This window comes from Mus pahari, chromosome 3 (genome assembly GCF_900095145.1).
Source record: "Mus pahari chromosome 3, PAHARI_EIJ_v1.1, whole genome shotgun sequence".
In the NCBI taxonomy this organism is placed as follows: Eukaryota; Metazoa; Chordata; class Mammalia; order Rodentia; family Muridae; genus Mus; species Mus pahari.
The window spans coordinates 59,548,295-59,574,963 of NC_034592.1; the positions used below are offsets into that span (position 1 = coordinate 59,548,295).

The window sequence follows — 26,669 nt, forward strand, 5'->3', positions numbered from 1 at the left end:
GTTACTTTGCGAGAAGTTCTGTTGACTTTGCTCTTCGTGCGGAAGTGTTCCCTCGGTGGCCATCAGATTATCAGTTCCGGGCTGGTTAGACGCTCCGGAGAATTACCCCCACAGCCCTTCACCCACCTTTCCGACACCGTGTTAGACTCACCCAATCTTCTTTACCATGTGTGGACAGGAGGAGGCTCTAGTCACCACTAAGCCTGGAGGCTTCTCCGAACCCGATCAGCTTTAGTCCAGGTTGTGTGGCCTCTTAAACCGAGGACTTCCCCATCTACACTCAAGCTGCCCTACCCCCCTTCTCTCCCCACAGCTCGTGTAAGGAAGCAAAGGAAGGAAGGGGGTGGGGCAGAAAAAAAATGTATGGGCCTGAAAAGTTATTCTGTCATGAAATGCAAGCCAAAAAAACCTCATAGGTTTTATGAGATGAAAATTCCATAAAACAAGCTTTTGCACCTAGCCTTGAAGCACGTTTTTTTAGCCACAGTATTTCTTCTCCAACACCGCACAGACGCCCCACACATGTCTGCAAGCGCAAGTTGACCAGTCCTGTTTCAGATTTGTGCTAGTAAGCAAAGATGAGAAGAGGCTAAGCTGCATTCCACGAAATAACATATTTAACCAACATCTGAAGTTTATTCTTTTTAAAGGCATAGAAGTTCTAAACGAGGAAGCCAGCGATTCTGAGAATTTCATTTCCACCACAGTGGCTCAATGTTTGTTCCTCTAACAACGTGTGGTTACCAGCTTTGCACAGACTCTTACATTCAAAGCCAGGGCAGTTTTGTTATTTTTCTCATTAGAAACACACATAAAGTCAGCTCAAAGGAAGACAGTCACGCAGGTCGGTATTTTAGAGCCACCATGGAGGGTTTTCAGACAGAAGAAGGCACTAACCTGTGTTGCTTTAGTCCGCTGAGAAAAGCGACTGAGCGCGGTGGCAGTCCTCAGCTATATTCTGGCCAGCTTCCTGTGAGGCTGCATGTGACATTGCACTTCCTCACAGCACCTTCTCCGGCCTGCCTCTCTAACTGCTCAGAGGCATGTGATACAATCGGCCATCTGTTATTTTTCACACGGGATGGCCCAGCACCCATAGAAAAGACCATCTCCTTGTGGGGGTTCCCTGGCCTCTTTGGGGTGTTCATAGGGCACAAGAGGAGATAAGACTGGAGGGAGACCCCACATTATGGGACAGAGAGAGTCCATTTTCCTAGGCTCCTCAGTCTAGAGTTGGAGTTCCATAACCTACAAGGAGTGGATGGGTATGAGAGCCTGGGGTTTGGATACTCTCCTGCAGATGGGTCTCTGATACTGATGCCCGGGAAACATCTAAGGAAGGACCCTTGACGGTGCTCTTACCAAGATGTCTCCACACCCTCCTCTAGGAGATGCATTATCGCCAGAAGAACAGAACCAGCTCTTGGCTCCCGTTTCTGGGTCCTGCTGCAACCATGGCCACTCACCCTGAACTTCCTGAGAGAGTCTCAAGTTCATGCAGCCTGTTTAATAATGCTGTCAGACACTGTGCCCTAATTCTTGGGTTAGAAAACAGAGCCACTGTGTTGTCAGCCTCCCTGGACTAAGTTAACTCTGATGCATGAAAAGAAGAAGGGGTGTCTGGCTACATCCCTCTCTGCCCTGGATGGGGGGAGAAGGCCATTTCTAGCTTTCCTTTCTGGCCATCCTCTTTCCTCTGGTAGTCACCCCAGCTCTCAAGAGGATCCAAACACACAGAAACCTGTGGATGTAGGAAGTGGGATGTGGGATGAAAACTATGTCCTAGACCAGCAGGAATCGTCTCCAATTTGTTCAACTTGACTCTTGCAAAAAGCCCCAAAATGGCTTCTTTCTGGCCACCCCAGCACAATTCTTTTCTCAAAAATTGCTTTTAAAGGGATTTTTTGGTTTTGGATTTCAGCAAGGTAACTCTAGACAAGTGTCAAGGGTCGGAACTATTTCCCATGTAACTCTTGAGTGTGGTTTCCATGTGAGCCCCACAGTAAGGAAGTTAGTCCTGAATGAGCGCTGTAGACACGGCCAGACTCTAGAGTCTCACCACATGATTACAACTCCGGCTTTAGAACACCAGTAACTGTTTTCCCATTTTGACAGCTGTCAGCTGCTTTGGGGAATTGGACTGTACATCTGGATTAGCCAGCTGAGCCAAGATGGCTGTCTACATTACAGAAACGGCATTAGCTTTACAATGATGGTAACTCTTCGCCATCTTGGAATCAGACACTGCAAATAACTTTGTGGAGAAAAACAGTAAGACTCTATGTGAACATGTGACAGCATTAGATGTCTCACAGTCTGAGTCAGTTTCTAGTTCTGTTTTCTACTAAGTGGGTCTGGGTGTACTCATGTGCTATAGTGTGTGAGAGCAGTAAAGATCTTCAGGCACCTAACCAGGCTTCTCCATGTGTTTCTCTGTTTTTAAATTTTAAATTAAAAATGTTTAAGATGTAATTTAAAATTTTTAAGACTTAGAAATTTAGTAGCAGGCACTGCAGACTAGCACAGCCCCGTTCCTTCCTCCAGATCCTTCACGCCTTCTGTTTTGGGAGCACCATGCTTTTCCTTTAAGGAGTGGAGATTAACCCAACCATTCGCCACTGCCACATCTCACAAATGAACACAGACAAAGTGCCCAACCTTTTCATGCAGGTGAGCAGAACCTGGACATCGTAACAGTTCTTTGTCTCATTCCTACATAAAAGGTGCTGAAGTATTGACGGTGCTCTAACCATTTGACCACATAGCGCCCAGAATGGGCTGGAAGACATGTTGCTACCCTGACTGATGTCTCCATCAGTCGTTTATCAGATCATTGCCACATGTAGACATGCAGCTAAGTGCTTTACATATAGATGTTAATTCTCCTTGCAATGCTGTGAGTTAGATATGATCATCTCTACTTTACATATAAAAAAAAAAAAAAAACCAAACTTAGAATCACTAAACTGCCCAGAGTCCCCTGGTGAGTTTGAAGCCAACTTGCACGCTCAGTTCTATATGACTACTAGGGAAATGTAAATCAAAACCACAATGTGATATCATCTAACTCCAGTTAGAATGACTATTATCACACACACACAGACACACACAGCACCACCACCACCACCACCACCACCACCACCAACAACAACAACAACAACAAAGAAATAAGTGCTGACTGAGGATGCAAAGGAGAAATTTCATATACAGTTAGTGGGCATGTAAATTATGGAGTTTCCTCCAAAAACTAAAACTCCAACAAAATCCAACACTGTCATTACGGTGGAAAGGGAGATGGTGCTGAGATGCTTGGCCTCCTCCCATGCTCACCACAGTTCACCACAGCTCATCCCACAAGAGTTAACTAGGCTGTCCACCCACAGAAGGCAATGTGGAATACAACCATAAACAGCATTGCCCAGCCCAGAAAAGGATGAAATCTTGACACTTGTTGCAATGTACAGGGAACCAGAAGGCATGATGTGAACTAAACTGCAGCCACTGGAGGACAAATACCACGTGTTCTCACATGTAAAGACGTCACTGCAAGGATGCAGAAGATGGACTGGTGCTTGCAGGGGCTGGGAAGGGTGACAGAAGATGGAGAAAGATGTCCAATAGACACAAGGGTGCCTCTGGATGGAGAGAACAAGTTCAAGGTCATCTAGCACAGCCAGTAACTGTGGCTAACAACAATTAATTGTGTGTTCCTAAAGCAGAAAGCAATAGAAAGAATTTTGCTTGTTCAAAACACAAAGGAGAAATGTACGATAGATGCGCCAGCTACCCTGACCCCAGCATTTCAATTACGCACACATGGTAAACTATTAGACTGTAGTTACAGATATGTTTTATTTCATGTGTTATAAGCAAAAATGTTTTAAATTTTCAAACACACACACAAAATACCAACAAAGTTTCAACACTTCTCTGTTACTACATGTGGACAACTCATGTCTAATTTCCTCTCTCTCTCTCTCTCTCTCTCTGTTTCTTTTTTTGGTCAGTTGAACAAAAGTTTTTAAAATAGTATTTAATCATTTCCTACAGATACCTTGTATCTCTTTAGCTAAGTCAAAAGTAATCCTGATGTCACCTTTTGTTCATCGATCCAATTCTGAAAAGATTTTGTTAAATTCTCCTAATATGACTATGAGAAAGCGTGTTTGTACTTTTACGTTTCAGTTGTATCTCATGTGTTTCACTACTTTAACTGTACTAACAGCTTTTGCTTCATCGAATGAAGTGATAAGACGGTCACACTCATGTTCACTGCAGACGTGTTTTCTTCTCGGACTTCACTTTTGTGCTTCTGCGGCTTCCCTTAAGGTTTTTATTTAATAATAAAGTTTCCATTCCTACATTTGTTTTGTTAGCTGGCATTTTACCAGCTGCTGCCAGATCACTGTGCAATGTTAACTGACACACAATCCTGAAGATAGCAAACAGCTAGCAAGTGCTTTGCTCTTCCCATGCTGGGAGTTGAACACAGGCCTCAGTCACGGTAGACAAGTGCTTTACCACTGAACTACATCTCCATCATCTGTTTAATGTATCTGAGACCCAATGGTTTTATTAGAAGAACTTAATCTACTCACATTTGTTTCCATTTTTAGTATACATATTATATTTCCTTTTCAGTTTCTTCTTTTCTTAATTTTTTCCTGACTGAACATGCTTTTTATTATTATAATATCCTCTAACCCTGACCGTGAATACATGCATTCACTTTTAATGGTTTAGAAATCGTACCTATATGTTTCTCTAGATATTAAATACAAGTGACCTTTCTGAGTCAGTGATAAGAGAACTGTCAGCAGGACCCTGGTAACGGTAAAGTCACCATTTACAGTAAATGATAACTTCATGTTAGTAACAATAATGGCAGAGCGAAGGGTGACATTACAGAGCACCTGAAACTGTTCTCTTCGGAGGTATATGAGGGGTGGGACAGAGTCTTGCTATGAAGCTCAGACTGGGCTCAAATGTACAATCCTCCCGTCTCAGCTTTCTGAAGGCTGGGATTACAGGAGTGCCACTACACCAGGCTCTAGAAATTGCTATCAGAGGGCAGACTGCAAGCTCTCCATTGACTTCTTCCCTTCTTGTGTGGAGGGTAGTCTATGTTTCTAACCCATAGTGTGGGTAAGTGTGGGGTAGAAAGGCGTCCAGGAAACCAAAGCTGGGACACAGCCAAGACCATCCTGGGGGAGGGTGGGGAATCTCGGCAAACTTTAGGCTCTGAGGCCCACAGACACTAGGACAACCTGCACATGTGTCTGTAGGAGGGAAGTTGCCCAAGGTGTTTCTGACTCCCTCACTCCTCATTACTAGAGTCACCAGCTAAGGTATCTGGTATCTCCTTGAGAATGAAGCAGGATCACAGGAAACTAACACATCCTCTACAGAGCTAAGGAATTCAACTGAGAAAAGCAGCCAGAAGTCTGACTTTCCTAATGGAGAGCTAAGAAGTGAGAGGACTTGGACCCTGTAAACTTCTCATTTCTGGAAATGAGGTAGCTGTCATTCATATAAGCATTGGTATGACTAGGGGTGGGGGAAGGAATTCTGGCCACAAAATGCATGTGTTGGTTGTACATAAGTATACGCGCGCGCGTGTGTTTGTGTGTGTGTGTGTGTGTGTGTGTGTGTACATTTTACATTTACAATGTGTGCATTTGAATGACAGCTAACATTTAAATTCCATACTGAATTTTTCACAGTAAAGAAGGAAGAGGGGTAGAGGTCTAGGAACAGTCGAAATAACTTCGAGGAACCCTGATTTACCACTCAGAAACTGGTTAGGTAGGACCGCCAAGAATCGACAGACTTGCTATTTAACAGTGCTTTTGTTTAAGCATAATTAGATCAGTTTTAATTATCCAGGTTTATCGTCCCAGATGGAGAGAGCAACCTTCCAAGAATTAAAGGGATTTCCCCCAAACCAGTAAGCAAGTGGTGGACCTGGGATTTGATAACAAAGCCTCTGACAGCATCCAGTGTCATTTCCTGTGCACGTGCAAACTGTCCTCTTGCTGTTCAGGCTCTGAGAGAGAAGAGCCAGAGTCCGTCCATGCACATTGCCCTGGGTTGTCTAGGAAAAAGCTTCACACTGTAAGTCAGCTTGTCCGGACAGACCAGAGAGCAACTGCTTCCCTCAGAAACCGTGGGGGGATTTTTGAGGCGTTACGTCATGCAAAGGCTTTCCCCTTCCCGCTCATTCGAAAAGACTGAGTGCACCGTATCAGTGAGCCCTTGGAACCGTTAAAGGGAAGTGGAAAGGTCGGCAAAGTTCTCCTGATGGTGGAACGTTGTTTGTGTGGTTGCAATGTAATGGAAGCTGGGATTATAGGGCTTCGGACCATCTGCTCCCAAAGCCAGAGCCCTCCCTCCCTCCCTAGCCAGCTCACTATCTGGCACGCCATAGGGCCTGACGCCATAAACCAAGTTGGCTTCTTTCAAGCTTACGGAACTGTATTGCAACTAACCAAGCTGTTTGTTCATCTTTATGGCTAATCAAGACAGAAGGGAAATGAGGAATTCCTTTGTTCATAAAAAGACTGGCTAGGGACACAGAAGAGTCATCCTGCTACACAGGTCTCCTCCAGGGGGGGCCCTAGAGCTGAAAAGATGAAGGACACAAGCCCCATCCCTAACCCACACACTAGCTCCAACTGATAATGACTCGAAAATTAGAATTTAGTGTTCTCCAAAGGAGTCTCACTGGGGGCACAAACTGCTCCTCAGGGTAGGGCATGCCAACAAAAAGCAAGCTCAAGGGAGTCTTTGTTGGGTCACTGCCTCACAACGTTGGGTCAGGCTCTTTTCCTTGTCTTTTTCTGGTTTTTTATTCTCTCTGCTTTTACCTTACAGGTCTTTTGCATACAAAGCATTACAGTATTATGGAATTCCCGAGAGTGAGAGTGAGTCTCTTTTTCTTGTGTCTTCCTTGGGCTCTTCTTTTTTTTCTATTTTGTTCTATCCCAATGTGTAGATTTTTTTATTCCTATTTTATTATTATCCCTTAGAAGCCTGTTTATTTGCTAATGATAGACCAAAAGGGGGTGGGTCCTGGTGAGAGGGAGGTGGTGAGGAGCTAGGAGGAGCAGAGGAAGGGAGAACCATAATCAGGATATATATATATCATATATATATATATATCATATATATGTGAAAAAATACAAAAACAAAACTATTTTCAATAAAAGGAAAAAACCTGAAAGATAAAATAATGTTTAGAAAGTCCCTATTTTAAAAGTGAATTATGAAAACATGAGTGTTCTCAAAATGTAATTATGTAATTATTAAGAACAAAACCCATCATTGTTAGTCATAAAAAAAAAGTCCTGTTGTCACCCAGGATGAGGTTAAGAATCCCAATAAATAAAGAATTACAGAAGTAAACAAGACAGTTTAAAAACCAAGATGCCTGTGTTCATACGCTGCTCAGTGTGTGTGTGTGTGTGTGTGTGTGTGTATGTGTGTGTGTGCACGCGTGTATTATGTATTCGTGTGTATTTGTGTATATGTGTGTACATGTATATATGTGTATAAATGTTTATATGTATGTGTGTGTAAACTGGAAATTAACATCATCTCTCTTCTTCAATTTCTCCCTCTCTCCCCACCCCCACCCCCACTCCCACCCCCCACATGAAGTGGGGTTTCTCACTGACCAGAACTCACAGATTCTGCTGAACTGGTTGCACAGCAAGCCTCAGGAATGCCCTTCCGATCTCCACTTGGACTACATCCATCCCCCAGTGCTTAGATTATAAGCACATCACTTTAGACCACTTTTTATGCGGGCTCTGGAGGTCAAACTCTGATCCTCACACTTTCATAGCAAGAACTCATACCACTTTGCCCCTGTCCTTTCTTGTAGACTGAAGGCATGTCATTCCTGAAGTAGAGAATTTTATGCTCAGGAAGTTCTAAATTAGCAAAACAACTAGTCAAGCAAGGAGCTTCATTTCTGAGGTGCTCTGCGTGCAGACGACAAAGGGTATTTGGGAATCAGGAGGAATGAGGTTTAGATCATTCTAGGAATGATCACGGAGCTCCACAGAGCAGCTATGAGCCTGCAGGTGGTGTTGCAGCACTTCTATTCCTAGATTTGGGAGTATTTGCATCCAAGTAGAACCAAGGAAGAAAACAGTACATGAATTACAACATCACCATGATAAATAGACAAGAAAAGCACCACTCATAGCGGGAAGCCATGTGGCTGGGAGAAATAAAACCAGACTTAGAATCAGCCATGGGCTCTAAGGGAAGAACAGGTATCCTCACTGAACGTTGGGGAAGTGTGTGCATTATAAACACTCACTCGGTGCCTTTTGGAAAAACCTGGATTAAAGAGATGTGTTCTTTAAGGCTTCTGGTTTTAAAGTGGGTGTTCTCTGCCTGAGACTCCAGGGAGAATCTGGTCGTGGGAGGCCCCAGATTTATGCAGGGTATAATTAGAGTGGGGGTCATATCCAGCTGAGCAGCAGCAAACCCAACCTGGTGTGCTTATCCTATTTTTTTTCCCTGGACTCTGATTTTGATTTTGAAGTGGCTGCAGACAGCCTAAATTACATGCTGTGCAAAGGAAGTAAATTTACAGAACACAAACATCTGTCAAGAGTTTATTAATTAGTAACAGTCATAATGAACGAGGGACACCATATTTTGTATATCAACATCTATTATTTTCTTTGCCTTCAATCAGCTCTTGGAAATAAAGTTGGTACTCTGGGCGATGCCTAAAATTTACTAAATTACTGCTGTCTATACCTCAATGACACTAAACACAACATAATACCCACCAATTAACTTCCAAGGACAAATTTATATACAGAAATAATCAACCATCTTTGTTTAATAACATGAAGTGTGTTTATTGAGACGTGTCTCCTGAACATTTTGGACAGGCTGCATTTTTCACTTTGGGGTACCATGGGGAACATCAGTCACAATGGCAAGAGACAACTGAAGAGACTGTGGCATGCTACATCGCGCTGATTGCAAGTTTCAGTTTTATGGATTTCAAAAAACATTCTTAGTGTGTGTGTGTGTGTGTGTGTGTGTGTGTGTGTGTGTGTGTGTGTGCATGGTGGGGGGGAAGCTTGTGTGCCACAATACATGCGTGTGGAACTCAGGGGACAACTATGTGGAGTCAGGCTATCTCCTCCCATCATCACGTGGATTCCATGCAAATACATTTACCAGCTAAGCATTCTTCCTCTCTGGCCCCAGCTTTTAATAAACTCTACTTCCCTCATTATTGGAAAATCACTACTATAAACTATAATATTTACCAAAGCTTGATCATATTTCAAGTAAGTAGGTTTTATAGGTGGGAAGCTCTCCTAGCAAGAAGAAATTTGCGTGAGGGGGGAAAATACATTATTTTCAAGCACAGTGTGCTACAGAATACACAAGATGCTTCAAATAAAGGTTTAAAAAATACCCAGCCTGATTAAAAGTACAAACTTAATGTTACAAAGCAAACAGCACCACTACCCTGGATTGTCACGATGATGGACTGCCAAAAAAAAAAAAAAAAAAAAAAAGAAAAAAAAGAAAAAGAAAAAGAAAAAAGAAAAAAGCCAACCAACCAAAGGGGGACCTGCAACCCATCTGTGGACAGGGATTACTTGTGCAATGTATAGGGCAATGTGTTTGTTACCTACACACAACTCTTCTGGACAGAAAGAGAAAGAAAACATTGAAATAGTCATGGCCATCCCATCCCCCTCTCTTACCACAGTGACACACTTAGAGTGACCAGAAATGAGACAGGAATCTGCAGCCTTCTTGGGATGTGTCAGCGTCCTGCCATACTTGATGTGACTCCAGTTTTCAAAGATGCATAGTTTTCATATTCCAGAGTCCATACTCAATAACCATTTAAGTCCATCTATGTACTGTGTATACGTATACACAAACACAAATGCACATTTAAGAGGTTTTAACATCTTAAAGTCACCAAAAGCTTTCTAGCCAAGGGAGAAATTCTTAAGGTGGCGAGGGTTCAGCCAAGAATAGGCCCCTGGTAAGCAAAAATCACCAGTGTAGAGCCAGACTTCCTCTACCAGACACCCAGGAGACCTTTAGCATTCCAGAGCTAAGTACCAGGCAAAGAGGGACCTCCTCCACAGCCTGCAGTCCTCCAAAATAATGCAGACCAGCCAGCCTGAAAGGTCTACCCTATCCTGGCTTGCCTTTTCCGCAGAATCTCTGATGCAGTATCTGGCCTAAATGTTTTTCTCCAGGAGAGTAGTTATGCCTCCCAGCCCAGTCTGCTTCCGTTTACAGACAGTGCTCGGTGGCATGACACACCTCCTTTCTTACAAGCATAGTCGACTTTGTTGTCTCCGCTTGGGGCCACAGGTGACTTACCATTACATAAAGGATGTTAAACCATCTGGACATCAGGCAGGAAAGAGAACTCAAAACTAACCAAACAGATGTGTTTCTACCTCAGCAGGGCCCGCGAACTTTAACCCCGCTGAACGGGCGTGGATCCAGAAGCCCGTCTCTGTGTGGCTTTTCCTGTCCCGACGACAGCTGAGAAAAAGCCCCGCTGCGGTGACTTTACAGCTCCGTGGTGAGCACCCTTCCTGTGACCGCTCCTCCCAATTCAGTTCCCTTCACTAAGGTGAACGAGAAGATTGTCAGCCCTCCTGGGTCTCGGCTCAGAGGTCAGTTTCCTCCTCCTGGACCCACCCACATAGGATCCTGGCCCTGTACTGATGGCACCAGCACAGGCTACCATCCATCCTCCCACCCAGGTATACTTCTTCCCTCAAGGGAAAGAGTTAGCTGACATCTTTTAATGACAATTACTCTCTTCCAGCAATAGAGAACAGAGGCGCCCTCATTCTCAAGAGCCACACAACATGCTTCAAACTAAAAAGTGCTGACCCAGCCTTTCTTTTTTTTTTTTTTAAGATTTATTTATTTATTCTATGTAAGTACACTGTAGTTGTCTTCAGACAATCCAGAAGAGGGCGTCAGATCTCATTAGGGATGGTTGTGAGCCACTATGTGGTTGCTGGGATTTGAACTCAGGACCTTTGGAAGAGCAGTCAGTGCTCCTAACCACTGAGCCATCTCGCCAGCCCCTAAGTCAGCCTTTCTAATCATTTACAACTCCCTCATCTTCCTAGCATCTCAGTGTATGAAAGCATTTTCTAGATCTGAGAGAACAGCCAGCCTGACCTTTTCAAGAATGACCAAGCCACTTCAGCCGTTCAGATTTCTCTTTACTGTTAAGTAGTGCTTCCTGACAATGCTTTTATTAAGAAGAAGGATATTCCAAAAGAAAGCACCGGACCTATACTCACTCAGGACTGTGCTTTAAGTACTTTTCCAGACAGGGTTTCTCTGTGTAGCCCTGGCTGTCCTGCAACTCACTCTGTAGACCAGGTTGGCCTCAAACTCAGAAATCCACCTGCCTCTGCCTCCCAAGTGCTGGGATTAAAGGCGTGCGCCACCACGCTCGGCTAGCTTTGAGTACTTGTGGGCTCTCCTCAGAGGGAATCACAGTAAGGAACGGCAAGATGGTCACGCCAGGAGGACTCGGGTAATTGTCACATAGCCTGGATGGAACCACCTGAAGCCTACAGAGACTGCCCCAGTGACCAACATGGGATGTGCCATGGAGTTGCTATGCCAGACAAAGCCCACGCTGCTTATCAGGCTAAAAACACAGTGCACAGAGAGAGGTCTGACTGGTCTTTGCTACTTTGTGGGTTCTTCTTTATCCCCTGCCCCCGTCTCACCCCCTATCACCAGATAAGAGAGAGACCAACAACCACCGACCCCTCCTACTGGGGCTCTAGCATTTATATACCCTCTGAAAAGTTCCCAGAATCCCAAATGTCACGAAATCGCAGAAACTATCTGCAGCTGGCCAAACCATGCCTCTGCTAGAGCACGAGGCAAACCACAGTCAGCTGCTGCAAAGCAGCCCTATAGCCTCACATCTGCGATGAAAATGAAAACATGTTCTTATAATATTTCTGTGGTTTTTCTAAAGAAACTAAAATTCCACAATTCTTATTACACAGAAGCAATAAAAAATCTTTTAGGTCATTGGGCATTGTGGGATCCAATCATGTACCCTGTGATCAGCCACATCCTATCTTTCAAACTTCAGCTCAAGTACCCATCCCGTAAACAATGATAAACAAAGTGGTAACTCATGTAGTTCCATAAGGAAGGACTGACATGTCATGTCAAGGGCCTCTGAAACACCAGCTACTTCAGGCCCCAAGAGCCTCGTCTGCCCTATGGGCTCAGATTACTTTACAATGCTCACAGTCACACAAATTTACAAACCATTTGTGATGGTTTGTAAATGCTTAGCCCAGGGAGTGGCACTATTTGGAGGTATGGCATTGATGGAGTAGGTGTGACTTTGTTGGAGTGGGTGTGTCACTGAGGCAGGGAGTTTAATACCCTCATCTTAACTGCCTGGATGCCAGCCTTCTCCTATTTGCCTTTGGAACAAGATGTAGAACTCCCAGCTCCTCCTGCACCATGCCTGCCTGGATGCTGGCATGCTCCCGCCTTGATGATAATGGACTGAACCTCTGAACCTGTAAGCCAGCCCCAATTAAATGCTGTCCTTGTAAGAGTTACCTTGGTCATGGTGTCTGTTCACAGCAGTAAAACCATAACTAAGACACCATCAACCACAAATAATTATTACATTAAATGCTTATGGATATGAGCAATATTATCATTCAAAAAGCCTAAAGTGCTTTTATCTGCATTTGTCCAATTTATTACCATTAGTAAGGAAGCAATGACATTCAGTTACCAATAAATGAAGATATCAGTAGCACACACTTCCAAGCAAGCTGTAAAACTGCAGGAGAACCTGGATCTGTCACCTTTCGAATGTGTCCCAGCTCCAAACTCTCTGTTAACTCATCAACTAGATGTGTCAGTTAGCTTTGCATTGTTATAACAGACATCTAAGATGACAGACATCTCTTAAGGTTTATTTGGGCTCACAGATCTGAGGGTTTCAATACATGACCTATGAGTTGAGCCTGTGGCAATATCACATCATGGTAGGAGCATACAGTAGGTCTACAGAGCTCACCTGCATGCAGTAGGTCTACAGAACTCACCTTGAGACCAGGAGGCAAAGGGAATAAGGAAGAGCTGGATTCCATACTTCCCAATGGCCTAAGGGCTTCCCATAGGCTCCACATTTCAAAAGTTCCAGCATTTCTCAAGGGCACACCATTGGGGACCAAGCCCTCTAGGGACATTATAGAACCAAAACATATGAATAAATGAATGAATGAATGAATGATTAATATTTCCCTGATTATCTTTCATGTGAAAAAAAACTAGCAGTTGTATAGCACAGTTTGATGGGACCGGCAATCTTCGGTCATGACCTTGCAAATACAACGTGTTATATGGTGACTACTAAGCCATCTATAAAGTCAGGCAAGATTGCCAGTTGGCTGTTCCAGGCATCTATTAGCATGTACTAAATGGTTCTAAAGCTAGCTGTATAAAGTCATTACCATTTCCCTGTCCCTGTAGATTACGCATGTCCTCGGGAATTCAGAAACAGTACAGTGGAGGCAGCTTTGTAACATCTGTGGTCTCTGCTGGGTTCACCAGCTGCACTGGAAGCTTAGAGCACTGGGGCTGGAGAAGCCATTTCCAAGATGGCCTCTTCATTTGCATACACATGTCTGGCATGAGCCTAGGGCAGCTAGGTTGAGCTCTACTGAGATGGTCAAGCAGATATATGCACAGGGCCTTTTTAAATTTCACCTATACTTCTTTTACTTCATTTCTCTGTTTTTCAGGTTATGAGTGTGCTAAGAAAATATTCTATACCAAGCTATTGCAGATACCCTCTGTCCTTAGGTGGATTTCTTTCTTTCCTTCTTCCTTCCTTTCTTTCTTTCTTTTTTTCTTTTTTGAGACAGGGTCAAAAAACTGACTGTGTGGCCCAGGCTGGCCTAGAATTGTGGCAATCCTCTTGCCTCAACTTCCTTTGTGCTAAGATTATGTGTGTACACCACCATGCCCAGGTGCAGTTTTTACATGTTTGTTCAAGGAAAACTCTAAGTGACATTATTCGTGCTGAACGAGCAGAGTACAGCCTTTTATGACATAGCCTTGAAAGTCGCATGATGTTACTGCTGCCATATGACACCAGTGAAGAAGTCACAAACTTCCCTAGCACCAGGTCAAAGAGAGAGTGACACCGGCCATCTCTTGCCTACAAGAGTGATTATTTAATGGCACCTTTTAAAACACTTTGAACTTGAACTTCTGTTGATAAACACGGTTATTTATAGAAACCAGCCACAAATGTCTATAATTATATTTCTAATTAGCTAGTTTCTATATCAGAAGGGGTCATAGTCCCAAAGCAATGGAAGGTCTGCATTGGTGTTGGGTAAATATTAATTTGGAATAACAACAAAGGAGACAGCTGATAAAAATATCATCTTTGAATCGTTAATTTTATTAAAATGTATCAGTTGGGCAAAGCATCATTTCATTTTTGCTAAGGGTATGCATCAATCATATGCCCAAAATTTACATTAAAACATTTAACAATCTAGAAAACGGGAAGCTATTGGGTTTGTAGACAATGGCTCTGCTTCAAGTAGCAAGCTCCCAGAGCTAAGCAGGCAGAGGAGGACAGGCAGGCTGGGGCTAAGAAGTGGGAATAAATGGTGGACAGCTTGTGCCTCTGCACAAGGCATTTGGATGTGTGTGTGTGTGTGTGTGTGTGTGTGGTTTAAGCTACATTTCTAAAGTCAGTCCTGGGCCCACAGTTTACAATCGTTGGTTTGGATTAGGTAACAGGTCTTTTCTGGGATCATTAGGGTTTCCCCAGTTCTTTTGGTCTATTTGCAGCCCTCTCTGGTTGCTGCTTTTCCCTCCTCATTCTGGAGATTGAACTCAGAGCTCTGTAGGTGCTAGGCAAGTGTTCCTCTATTTCACTGTGCCCCAGCCCTGCTTTTCACCCCTCTCTGGGACTCTAGCATTCATTTTCTAATTCTCTAGTCAACAATAAACAGTCGCTGAGAATCTCGTCTCACCCAGGTTCTGAGTCCATGCTCAACGGTCTTTTGGGGTGGATATCTCTTAGGCTTCTTTTACAAATAAGGAAACTGAGTTTATGGCAAATTAAATTAACAGGTAGAGGAGCCAAAACTGGTGCGCAGCAGAGATGGAGTTTACACGTAGGTGTGTTTGATTCGGTGATAACGCGTGCTGTGTAACACGATGCTCCTGATAAAAGTGACTCCTCTCAGGTGAGGCCGGTCTGAAAAGGCGTGTCTTGCTGGGACTCCTCCGGAACACCAACAGTGGTGTGCCTGTGGCGTGGTGTGCCTGCCGCAGGCAATACTCAGCAGACAACCTCTTATCTAGGAATCCTGGAATGTTAAGACTGTGTAAGAAACTGGACTGCCGACCCCTGACACCTGTCCCAGGTACCTGGGAAGAGACCTTGAGCCTTCTGGAGGATGGGCAGTGCTTGCACAACTAGTCGTGTGACGGAGGATCCTTCCCCATCGAAACGCTTTTCACACACTTAAAACGAAAGCACAAGGACACTGGGCTCCAAGCCTGACCACCTTTCCTGGCAGACCCCACGAGACTCACTCGCTAAGGAATCTTCATGGAGAAAGCTCCCTTTAAAACCTTGCTCTGTTTCCTGGAAGAGAAAACTCAGAGTTCTCATACATCACATGTATGACAGACAATTTTTAATCGCTTAAATAATTTATTCTCCATTGTTTAATGCTTTATACCATTCCTCCATGCATAATTTATTATGCCATTTATGTTTATTAAAAATTGATCATGGGGACACGTTCCCTCTCTGTTCTCCGAGGCCACTGATATTTCTCTGTCAGACCACTTGGGAGGCGACAACAAAGCATTCCACTCCATTTCTTAATTTGTGTTAACCATCTGCACACCCTTCCTTCTCCTACAGATTCTCTTCATCACAGAAGGTCAAGGGGCTTGGATAATAACTACCGAGATAATATTATCTTGGATACTAAGTATTCATCTCTTCTTATTGTACAGCAGGGACCTTATCTAAAAGTCTACTCCCTACCCCACTGAGGGCTTCAGGGAAAAAAAAGCCTATTTTACTTTTCTAATGTTTAGAGCCTAAGGTTAACAGGAGGCATAAAGGAACAAGATTCCAGAGTCTTCCATGGCGGAGCCAGAGCTTCCGGTTCAGCTCTTTCTTGCCACCTCTCCAGTCTGCTCCTTCATTCTCTCACACGATGCGTTTTTCTTTCCTTTATGATGTCTTCAGTCATGGGGTCACTTTGGACTTTTCTTTTTCTCTATTTTCAGTTTCTCCCTAAATCACTTCGCCTTTGAGTTTCTCCACCGTCTGACCTGAGCATGCCTCTGCCACCCTCCAACCCAGAATCCCATGACTCTTCATTCCCAGTGCCTCCACGATGCTGTCTGTGGCTCAGACCTGACCATTCCCTGTTTCTCTGAGCGAAGGAAGGCAGAAAGGATTCAGGGTGTGAGAGCTGAGAGGAGGTTAGGAAGCACCAGAGGGGCTCACAGTATGAATAAAGGTCTCTATGGCATTCAATCTCATGTGTCAAAGGGTCCCCTTGGTACCTTAACCTTCCCACCCCCATAGGTCCGACCTGCTTCACTCCAGCGTCTCCCACTGCCGTGAACGAGACTGTCACTGACTCTTCAAGCCAACAGCATGACGGCCAGCCTTGCCTCTACACGTGCACCAGCAGAACCGGTGTAACCAACACATGTCCAGTCCACTCCCTCTTACCTTGGACACACGGTGCCCTAAACTTTACGCCACGGTAACACTCCCTTTGCCTGACCCTCTGCAACTGTTTTTGGGTTGTCTCCAAGCCCACATCCCTCCACAGTCAGTGTGATCTCTCCAAAAGGCATGTCCAGCTTTGTGACCTCCATCTATTCCTACGGCTTTGCTTGGTTGTGTTTTGGTTTGGCTTGTAATAGCTTGTGTCCTCTCACAATATTATACATGGACATAATGCATTCTGATTACCCTCTCGTACCTTGCCGTATCCTCTTCTTCCATACAAATCTTTTTCCCATATTCATGATTTTTGTGTCCCACTGAGTATGACACATACTATCTGTGTTCATGGGTTTGAAATAATCCACTGGAGCCTGGTGGGTAGGCAGTACCTGAGTACTCTGCCCTCTTCTCTCCACGACTCTGTTCCTTGTCAACAGTAAGTAGGGGGGGGGGCTCTCCTCCTTCCACGATCCATAGCTAATTTCGGGTCAGCCAGATGTGTGCAGGCCCAGTGCCAGTAACCACAGCTGCTGTGCGTCCATGACTGATAAGCCTACGTCATGCGTATGATTTTGCTCTTTTTGACACAGGGTCTTACTGTGTCGCCAAGCCTGGTTTTAACTCATAATCCCCTTGCTTCCTGTCCCAGAATTCTCCACACTGTGTCAACCTCATGATGACTGAGTTGTGCTCACCATAGACCACGCTCACAGGCAGACCTGTGCTTCACTTGTTCGCTGCATGCTCGGTGCCTGACATCGCTTGTACTCAATCGTATCCACTGATTGAAAACGATGGTGTGGTGACAGAATCCTTTGGTGGCCTCCAATAAGCCATGCCTGCTGGTATTCACATTGTGAATAGTCTTCTGCCTTGAATTTGCCCTATAGCTGTGATTTGCTACACAGAAAAAGAGGGCATCTAAACCTGCTTCCCAGAACGCTCCTGCCCAGCTTGGGTACCAGAGGAAAATCACCAGCCAAACCCTAGACAAGCATAGCGGGAGAGCCGCCCAGCTGTGACATCAGCCCAGACTGCAGGACTGTGGGTAAGGAAAATGACTAATGTCTTAAACACTATGTCCTAAGGTGACTTGTCACACAGCAATATTTAAAATATATTGTGACATTTGAATGAAAACCGTCCCCCATCAGCTTCTATGCTTGAATGTATGCTCCCCGACTGCTGATGCTGTCTGAGAGAGTTCAAGAACCTTTAGATGGTGGAGCCTTGCTGGAGGAAGGATGCCACTGGTGGCAGAATTTGAGTTTTATAGCCTCACCCTGTTTCCTACTCCTCTTTCTGCTCCCTATGTTCAGAGAAGATGTGATCTCACAGCTTCTTGACCCCATGCCTGCCACGCCTCCCTTACGATAACAGATGCTCCCTTTAGTAGTCTTTGGTCACAGTGTTTTATCAACAAGAAAACTAGTACACATACATCAGACAAATACATATAAGACACTAACTCCATACATAAAAGGAAATCAGTTGCGACACATGATGAATGTACGTGACAACAAGCCATTGTTTTTAAGTAACATTTATATGAAATAGCAGACTGAAAAGAAAATAGCAGACTGGCAAGTCGGCTGGGGGGGGAGGTGGAACAGCAGGTCACCAAGCCTGAAAACCTGAGCTCCATCCCAGGAGTCAGCTAGTGAGTGGTGAAAGGATGGAGCCAACTCCCTGCCTCCCAGGAGTGTCCTCTGTCTTCCACACACTATGGCATATCTGCACGTCTCTTCTCTCTCTCTCTCTCTCTCTCTCTCTCTCTCTCTCTCTCTCTCTCTCTCTCTCTCTCTCTCTCTCTACCTCTCTCCATATCCCTCTTCCTCCCTCCCTCTCCCACTCTCTCTGTCTCTGTCTCCTTCCCCCCCCCTCTNTCCATCCCAGGAGTCAGCTAGTGAGTGGTGAAAGGATGGAGCCAACTCCCTGCCTCCCAGGAGTGTCCTCTGTCTTCCACACACTATGGCATATCCTTTGTAATTCTTTCCTTCTCTCTCTCTTTCTCTCTCTCTCTCTCTCTCTCTCTCTCTCTCTCTCTCCCTCTCTCCCTCCCTCTCTCCTTCTCTCTCTTCCTCCCTCCCTCTCCCACTCTCTCTGTCTCTGTCTCCTTCCCCCCCCCTCTCTCTCTCTCTCTCTGACTCTCTCTGTCTCTGTCTATCGCTCTCTCTGAATAAATGTATTTTTAATAAAGGAAACAGCAATGCAATGGAAAGGACCCTCACAGAGGAACGCATCCCACCAGCCTCTACAGCACACCACATCCTCTCTCTGCTGTTCTCTTTGGCTTTAAGACATTTTCCAATGGAAAGATTTTTCCTCCCTCTCCCCTCTTTCTTAAAGATAGATTCCAGGCCTGACATTAACATTAAGGAGTTCGACCAAGAATGTAAGAGAACACTAACAAATACACTTTGGAAGCTGCTTAAACTCCCAGGGCTGAGCCATCCCTGCTGGGGTGATGGTGGTGGTGGTGGGGGAAGCAGGGGACAAAGGCATTATGGGAACTCTGGACTTGGACTTCTGTGTGAAAAATCTACCATCCCCCAATGTGGAGAATGCCCAGTTCTTACACACACAGTCTTGTCCATGGACTGGGGGGTAAAGGCAGTTACCCAATGTTTTTAACCCAGATAGCCAAACAGTTGCACACATGCAAAAAAACCTACTGAGACTCCATGGAGACAGTTAATGCACACCATGACAGGATCCACAGGGTGCGGGTCCTTTCAAAAACCCAGATCAGGCACATCCATTAGCACGGCCATCTGGAGAATGAGGAGGAAAACGCCTACATTCACCCTGCCTTGGTGGAACTCGGGGTTACTCCTCGTCATAGGTGTGCCTTCAGAAAGAGAAAGGTCTGGTGTGTAAGAACAGGCCTGGGTAAAGGACCTGTCTCTTGGTTGGTTGTTTTTTTAAAACAATCAAAACCAAAACGCCAAAAGCTACTTTAATATTTTCTATTGGACTAAAGGTGTGAATTTTTAAACATAAACTCATTTAGGTAAAACTATCATGTATTTTAGAATTTATCATGTTTCCTTTGAAAGTATCTCAAATTAATATATTTTATATGTTGGAGACTTTGCGTGTACAGGTGGATTTAGGAAAGATCTGACAGCCCAAACACTGCATGTGCAGGGAAAGAGGATCCATTCCCAGTGTCTGCAGAGCTCCAGATACCGTGAAAGGAAAGAGACCCAAAGCACAAATACCTATGTCTGCCCACTGCCAACACTGGGCATGTGTGCCTACCACACGGGACCAAGAGCAAATACTAGTGTCAAAAATGGGAAGTACACCCTGGGCTATGGTGGTACATACCTTTAATCCCAGCACTTGGGAGGCTGAGGCAGACCAAATCTCTGAGTTCACGGTCAGCCTGGTCTACACATTCAGCTACAGGACAGGCAGGGCTACACAGAGAAACCCTGTGTCAAAAAACAAAACAAATAAACAAGGAAGCCCAGAGGCTGGGGAGATGGCATGCCAGGCAAGCCTGAGGAGCTGAGTTCAGATCCCACACACACACAGACACACACACAGACACACAGACACACACACACACACACACACACACACACATACCTTCCTTTCTTCTCCTGGATAATGACTCTCTTTGAATAGATGCTATCTCAGTTGCTGACCCAGGGACACAGAGAATGGACATTTCCCCACTGACTGTTCCAGCTGGAGTTCAGGTCTAGGGTCTGCCACGCCCACATCTCTGATGTGGCCCTGCACCTCTCTCCCACAAGCCCACCCTCACCTTTCCTTAACCAGGATGTGTGCAGCTTTTTCTCACCTCAGGACTGTTGCTTGCCTCTGCCAGACATATTTTCCCCGGATGTCATGTGCCTGGTCCCTGGTCACTCCGATGTCAAGTTTCCTGGACAGCTGTATCACAAGCAATATCTCCGTTGTTCTTTAGCCCCGTGGTTCTCAACCTTCCTAATCCTTTGACCCTTTAATATAATTCCTCAGGCTGTGGTGACTCCCAATCATAGTTTTGCTACTTTATAACTATAATTTTGTTACTATGATGAATCATAATATACCTATGGTTTTCGATAATCTTAGAGTTGGTCCACCCCTAAAGGGGTCATAACCCACAGGTTGAGAAACAAAGCTGTAATCAATCATCTGGTGAGCTTATCACTACCTTGATTTACTTAACTTATGTGTCTTCCTGCTCGCACTTCTTTCTCCTTCATAGAAGGCAAACTCTGTGGAGACAGGGACCTTGTCTTAAGCCTCCATAGTAAGTGCTCAACAAATACCCACTGAACAAATATAGAACTCAAACAGGCTGTAGACAAGTTGTATAGACAGGTGGTGTAGACAGGTGCTATAGACAGGTTGTGTAGACAGGTGCTATAGACAGGTGGTGTAGACAGGTGCTGTAGACAGGTGCTGTAGACAGGTGCTGTAGACAGGTGCTGTAGACAGGTTGTGTAGACAGGTGGTGTAGACAGGTACTATAGACAGGTGGTGTAGACAGGTGCTGTAGACAGACAGGTGCTGTAGACAGGTACTGTAGACAGACAGGTGCTGTAGACAGACAGGTGGTACAGACAGGTGCTGTATACAGGTGCTGTAAACAGACAGGTGCTGTAGACAGATAGGTGCTGTAGACAGGTATTATAGGCAGGAGAAGGGATGTAAGGAGGTTGCCTGGAGCACTGGGCTCAACTCTACGGGTCAGTGGGTATGTGTGCTGTCTGGGAGGCACACTGGGGAAATGTATCACCTGACCTCACCCCAGGTAACCATCCACACCAGTGGCAGAAAGGGAGGCCTCCTTCAGCTCTGTCTCCTGGATGGTAGTTCAGCTGGAAGCCTCAAGAAGACCGGAAGAACTTAGCCATCTTGCTCAGCACCACAGAGCAGAGATCTAACAGCTCTACAGATGTGGACCGCTCAAGGCCTTCTCATCTGGTTTCTGTAGAGTGAGGGAATCCATACATATCAAACAAACCTCAGCTAATTCTGAGCATCCTGAGGTGAGGGCCAGCCATAGAAGGTTCTGATGTCCTGTATGAAGATTCTCCAGCCCTCCAGGGTAGCAACCCAGACTCAGCAAGCTCACTGTAAACACATCTGACGAGAACAGGAGGGTGTTTGGGCCAGAGGGTTCTGTACCACAGACCCAGAAACAAAACAAATAAAGAATGTGTTCCCTGCTAAGAAGCCTTTGGCATCCATCAGCCTACTGATTTTGGAAGATTTTTCCAAAAAGGATTGGAAAGAAATATTTGAGGTTTTTGGGGTTGTTTTTTTTTTTTTGTTTTTTTTGTTTTTTTTGAGGACATTAATTAAATACCTTTATTGAATGTTGGTAAACATGTATATCTCCTTACCTGCTCAGAACTCATTTCTAGGAAAAATATCTCTGCTCAAGAAAATGAACCTTAACCTTCGCATCAGTGGGGGATTGGGCAGTAGAGGAGTCAGGGACAGGCTGAAGGGGAGTGTGAGCCATTTCTGGGTAAGCATGTCCTCTTCCGTCCTCTCTGAGGCTGGGGTCTGAAGCAGGGAGGTGGGAGAGGTAAGCAAAGCCTTCAGGGGCATTTCTAGGGAGCAGGGCAGTCAATAAGGCGTGGTGAGGTAAACGCTCTAGAGACAGTCCCTCTCCTGGCCTGGGCTTGGGAGCCAAGTGTACAGGTCTGTGTGACAATCACTGCCAGCCCCTAGTGAAGGAGTTGCTTGACAGAAGAGAAATAAAATAATAAAACAATTTCCCCTCCCAAGCTTTAGATGATGTTTCTGACAACACGGAGGGCAATGCAGGCTTAATCAATAGAAAGATTACAGTAAATGGTGGGAAGAGAACTCAGGAATTCAGAGTCCCCTTAGCCCCAGGCTCAGCACTCCAGCCAGGGACCAGCGGCAAGCTACACATTGGTTTTGTTTATTAATGTTTTACTGTGAAATACACCAAGCCTTGCCCTGCCCTGCCCTGCCCTGCCCTGCCCTGCCCTGCCCTGCCCAAGCACCTTAAAGCAGATCTTAGGAGTGATTCCATACAGCAAAGCCACCGTGGTAGGAAACCCAGGAAAACTCAGACCACGTCTGTCTTTCTCTTTTTTCCAGCGGCCACCACCTAGCTCCTCCGCTCCGGGTGAGCTCGGCAGCGTTAGGGTCTTGGCTAATCTAGAAATTGCTTCCATATGCAGGCACAGGAAAGAATGTCCTCGCTGGCTGCCTGGAAAGGAAATGCTGGCAGCCACTCCTTCCTGCCAGAAAACACTCCTCAGGCCAGAGAGAGAGCTACGGGCGCTCGGGCTGAGATCACACATCTGCAACCTCCCCAGTTTATGGATGAAGAAACTGAGGCAAGGTCACACAGATGGTGGCAGAGCTGGAGGAAGAACTTGAAAATGCCTCCTCCCCCCTCCATCTTCCTTCCCCTCCCCCTCCCTCTTCCCCTCCCCCCTCTCTGTCCATTCCCTCCCTCCCCAGACCCCTCTCTCTAAAAGAAGTATGTAACTAATGCAGTGTTGCAACAGTGTCTAGCTGGAGTCTGAAGCACCAGATCTCAGGCTACAGGAAACAGTACTATCAGCTGAGCAGAACTCATTTATGGACCTGTGCTGTGGGGGTGGGTGCAAAGGACGGCACTCAACTCTGCGTGGGGTTGCACTAGGGTCTCCACTGTCCTTGACTCCTCAGCCTTGAAACCGTTAGTGCTAGAGCAGTCTTAGATGCAGTGCAGAGACCCCAGGAAAATCAGGACCCTCTTTTCCACAGAAACCTACCACGTATATAAACCGGGCTGACAGAAGCCTGCGTCAGATCATCCGGAATGCTGACCTTGGAAGGAAAGCTCAGCCCAGCTCAAAAGAGCAGCTTTGGACAGTCAGGATGTGATGAGCAATACACACACATTCATTTGCTTCACATGTACACACACACACAATACACACTCGCCTTCAGCCCCCCGAATGAGTTTGGGTAGTTCTGGTATAAGACCCTAACTTTTCTGTCCCTTTCTCTGCTACATTGATCAAGTGTGTCAAACTGTCCTTCAAATAAACACGTCATTAGCAACACTGATCTCCGTAATTAGATGTTCTTGTATCTACATTTTATATATAGATAGCATTATATAGAGAGATATCATTAAAAATATCACGATTCTAGTTGAACGTATTAAAAAACATGCTTCCTTTTCCTTCTCTTTCCTCTGTGGAAGATGTAGGTGGTGCTGGCGTTGAACCCAGAGCCTCAGACTTTCCGGGCAGGTACTTGAGACACAGCCCTTGCACCACAGAGCCATGCAACGACACTTATTGAATACCTACATAAGAGACATAAAATTAGAGACAACACTGCCTGCATCCTATAACATGGCTCCTGCCAAGGGACTCTGAGTAAAGCATCATTTATGTCTCTATGTCACTGTAAAGTCATACCGTCTTCAGATGTAATACCATGGCAATCATCACACACATATGAGACCACAGGCAACCATAAACTATGAACAGGGTCCATGTCTTGTTTGCATCAGGAATACAAAGCAAACGTTTCCTGTCTAACAGAACGGAGATTCAGCATGTCCTCCTCACTTCATTAGCCATCACTTCCACTCCCTCCCTTGATGCTCCCTTGGTGCTCCACCACCTCCTCACCAACCTTTAGTGAGTGCAAGAGACAAACTTCACCTCGTACCACATAGCATCTGTCACTGGATCCTGCAGATATCTGCCAAAACATCCACGAGGCTGGTTTATACCTGCCTGATAAAGGCTTATTCAAATTGGCATTTTTCACACAGCAAGTTCCTGCCCATTCCCTGGCAAGTTCCAATCAGCTTTTCCTCTTCTTTCCATTACTGGGTCAGAGGCCAGCTCTGTAAAGTTGGTTCTCTCCTTTCACCATCTTGTGTGTTCCCAGGGTTGAACTCTAGTCACCAGGCTTGGATGCCAAGCACTGTTACCAAAAGACATCTTCCTGGCCTCGGCTTTCTTCATTTTAAGGAACAGGCTAGAAGTTAAAGGCCCCTACCTGCTTCCAAGCCTCATGATCTGAGTCAAGTCAGTAAAATAATAAATAAAGAAATGAAAACAGTCTAGAATAGACAATTAGTGTATTTGGTAAACATAGGAATTTTTTAATAAAACTTTTTCTGTCCATCCATCCACCCATCTGCCGATCCATCCATCTAGCTATCTATCCAGCCATCCATCCATCTGCCCATCCATCCATCCATCTATCCATTCATCCATCATCCATCCATCATCTACCCAACTTCAATGGAAAACGTACCTTTAACTGGACCACAGTCAAAGCAGGTCTCAGAGCACTGGTTTAGACCCTGTTTCTTTTCACCCTGGACTATACTCACAGGCTTTCAGATGTTGACACACTGTCTCTTCACATGTATCATTTATTCTAGCGTAGGCGGGGGGCCCCAGCTCTGAGCATGCCCCATATGTTCCTTTTTCAATTTACAGATTCCTTTTGGGGGGAGGGGGCAGTTTAGGGTGGTGTTTTGTTTTGTTTGAGACAGGGTCTTACTATGAATCCCTGGCTGTCCTGGAACTCACTATGTAGACCAGGCTGGCCCGGAACTCACAGAGAACAGCCTGCCTCTGCTTCCAGAGTGCTGGGATAAAAGGCAGGTGGCACCACTCCTGGCTTCTCTTACAGATTCTTACATTAGCATGTTCTCTAAAAAAATTTTAATTCTGGGGCTGGCAAGATGGCTCAGTGGTTAAGAGCACCAACTGCTCTTTCAAAGGTCCTGAGTTCAAATCCCAGTCAACCATATGGTGGCTCACAACCATCTGTAATGAAATCTGACTCCCTCTTCTGGAGTGTCTGAAGACAGCTACAGTGTACTTACATATAATAAATAAATAAATCTTTTAAAAAAATTTAATTCTGGAAAAATTTGAAGTAACCCTCCACATCTGCTTCCTTACTCCCTAGAATCTATATAGTGCAAACACCCTTGCTCAAAGGACTCAAATTAGAACTGAGTATATTCTTAAAGCTGTTCTCCTGTAGGCCCTTTTGATTTACTTCATGGGGAGAAAAAAAAAAAAAAAAAAAGGAGGAAGTCCCTGAACCATCTTATGCAACAAGGTCAGCTACAGCACACTCGGCTCTCAAGTTCCTGTAAGCAAGTCACTACTGGTTTCAGGGGAATTCACTGATTTATGCTGGGGCTAAAACAGAAGATGGGGGTCACTTAGTGCAGGGCCCCTCCCTGCAGGCTTTCTCCTGGCTGTTTAGAAAAAGGCTAAAAACCTCTCTCTACCCTACAACTTCCAGTTCTAAGGCAGCAGTCTCCACGTGCCCAGAGGCCTAACTTCGCAGGAGGCCTGCTGACATGACGGAGTAACACACTCCACAGCAGGGCCCAGTGTCACTCTAGTCAAAGACAAGGCGGGTACAAAACCCTGGACATCATCAGGAACATCTAAATCAGAAGCCTCGCTCCACCTCTAATGCCTTCATTTTAGAACCGTCTGAGTCACACCAGACTGTGGGAGACAGCTCAGTCCACAGAGTGCTTGGTACACTAGCGTGAGGACCCAAATCACACCCCCAGAACCCACATACAAGGTCAAACATGAAGCAGGACTTGTAATGTCAGTGCTACAGAGGAGACTGGAGACTCACTGAGCCTCACATCTGGCCAGCCTGGTCTAAACGGCAAACCCAAGGTCCTAGTGAGAGACTCGATCTTAAAAAGCAAGGTGGATAGATGCCTGTCTTGAGAAACAGCTTCCAAAGCTGACCGCCGGCCTCCACAAACATACACGTGTGTGCAACCCTCCACTAACATACAAAGGGAGGAAGGGAGGAAGGAAAGAAGGGGGAGGGGGAGGGGGAGGGG

The 26,669-nt window shown here is 45.3% G+C and overlaps 1 protein-coding gene across 2 annotated transcripts in view; it reads right to left on the reverse strand.

The window, feature by feature from the left end:
- Wipf1 (WAS/WASL interacting protein family member 1) overlaps window positions 1-26,669 on the reverse strand; it is a 97,680-nt gene that overhangs the window by 54,039 nt on the left and 16,972 nt on the right. Inside the window, exon 1 of one of the 2 annotated variants that reach the window (XM_029536667.1) lies at window positions 152-301. The exons of the other annotated variant lie outside the window; for it this stretch is intronic. The gene's annotated coding sequence lies outside the window, so the exon portion shown is untranslated. Of the gene's footprint in view, window positions 1-151; window positions 302-26,669 lie in introns of those variants that run through there. 2 annotated transcript variants of the gene reach the window in all.